We start from the raw sequence: 2269 nt of genomic DNA, 5'->3' as shown, positions 1-2269 counted from the left end.
GACACTTACGAACGTTCAAAATATTTCTATAAACTTATCTGATATTCTTTGTGTCTACAGGTATTCAGGCCAAGGACATAACCCAAAAGGACGTATGTCGAACCTATAATTTATAGCATTTCTCACAGAAAAGCTTGTTTGTAGTTTGTTTGTTATGGATTTTGTCCAAAGCTACACGAGGGCTATCTGCGCTAGCCGTCCCTATTTTAGCAGTGTAAGACTAGAGGGATGGCATCTAGTCATCACCACCTACCGCCAACTCTTGGGCTACTCTTTTACCAACGAATAGTGGGATTGACCGTCACATTATAACGCCCCCACGGCTGAAAGGGTGAGCATGTTTGGTGTGATGGGGATTCGAACCCGCGACCCACAGATTGTGAGTCGAGCACCCTAACCATCTGGCCATGCCGGGCCACAGAAAAGCAACAGGTATTCAGGCCAAGGACCTAACCCAAAAATTACATCTGACAAGACCTACAGTTGATATCGTTTCTCACAGAAAAGCAACAGGACAAGGATGATGTTTCATCACATTAGCACAGTGTTCAATAGGGTTTCTTCAAAAACTCCGTCTGGATATTTTTGGAGGGGAGGGTTATAATATACAGGGTTAGGCAATGTTACTATACAGTACAGTTGGTACTGAAGTAAGTGAGGACAATTGATCCCACTTTGATTATTGTTTCTTTGAGAATAAGTCGTTAGATATTAAACTATGATCCAAAGGAAACTATACAAGTCACTTTTGATTGACCCTTTACAAACTGAACAGTTACTCATATAGATGTCTTTGTTCATTCAAACTTCCCACAGGTGGCAGTCACATCATTTATTTTACTTGTTTATTCACACTTACACAAGTAAAAAGTTTATATCACGATCTGTTAAATACATACATATATAAACAAGTATGGTTTAGCGAGTTTTTTTTTTCCCATGCTTACCAATAGAATAGAAACTGGTTTCTCTCTCTGTTCAGGAAAACAGATGGGCATTAGAGAGTGAGAACTTTGTTTTTAAAGATTCGTAACTGCAATTTTTAAGGAGCGTCGTGAGTAACGATGCACTGATAATTATTATCTTAAGCTGTTTAGTATTGGCCAATCTTAATGAATAATAAACTATTTTAGCTGAATGTCTAATAAACTTATAGAACAAAAAGTAGAAATTTCGTTCAACACATACACACACACACACACAACGACACACACTATTATGTCTGTCTAAGCTGTCGAACGAAGAGTATTCTGTAATTATATATTTCAAGTTTTATATACCAAATACATTATATAAGAGAAATCTTGAAATAATTATAGTGTTATATGATATTATTATTATTTTTTGCTAATATGAATATATATGTTCAGTAATATTCCATTAGACCCCCAAAGTATCATCTAATATGTAAAACTTGAATTTCATGCTATCATTACGGCTCTGTAAATTCTATGGAAATAGGTTAATGTTGTCACGTCCGCAAAACTCTATCAGCCATTCCTGATCAGAAAACACTAGGACTATATTGCTTATCACAGAGATTCCGGGAGAAAGGGACCAGTCTGCTATTACAAATCGGGTTTGAAGTATTACCAAGACGTAACGCTCTCAAGGGGCGTTAACATATGTGTTTTTGTAAATTACGTTATAAGTCCTCTTTTCATATGAATAAAAGTTTTCCTTCAAAAAAGAAGATTCACTATATTGTTTTTTTTCTTCTAAAGAAAAAGAACATCAAAAGTTTTGTAAGGGTTTGAAACACACATTACGTGGAAAATATGTAAATTATAAATAATATTGCTTTACATCATATATATTCATTTCAATTTTATCTCATAAAATAACAGATTAGTTATACAATTATAATTTGTGTTTGAGTTACTGAGCAGACTTTTAAAGCATTTTCATATTCACGTAAACGTTTAAGAGAAATGAGTACTTCAGGTGGAGTGTTTTAAGAAAATGTTACATGACAGGTAGGATGAAATGTAACATGATCGGAAAGTTGAATAATGTAACATGGTTGGTAGGTTAAATATTGGAACCTGATTAATAGGTTTAATAATGCAGCATGATGAGCAAGTTAAACAATGTAATGAATAGGTTAAATAATGTAACATGATGAGTAGATTAAATAATGTAGCATGATGAGCAAGTTAAATAATGTAACGTGACGAGTAGATTAAATAATGTAGCATGATGAGCAAGTTAAATAATGTAACGTGACGAGTAGGTATAGGTAAAGTAATTCATAAAATATATTAGCATT

The sequence above is a fragment of the Limulus polyphemus genome, unplaced genomic scaffold (genome assembly GCF_000517525.1).
Source record: "Limulus polyphemus unplaced genomic scaffold, Limulus_polyphemus-2.1.2 Scaffold631, whole genome shotgun sequence".
In the NCBI taxonomy this organism is placed as follows: domain Eukaryota; kingdom Metazoa; phylum Arthropoda; class Merostomata; order Xiphosura; family Limulidae; genus Limulus; species Limulus polyphemus.
The sequence above is the reverse complement of the archived record's forward strand: the minus strand, read 5'-3'. Positions refer to the sequence as shown.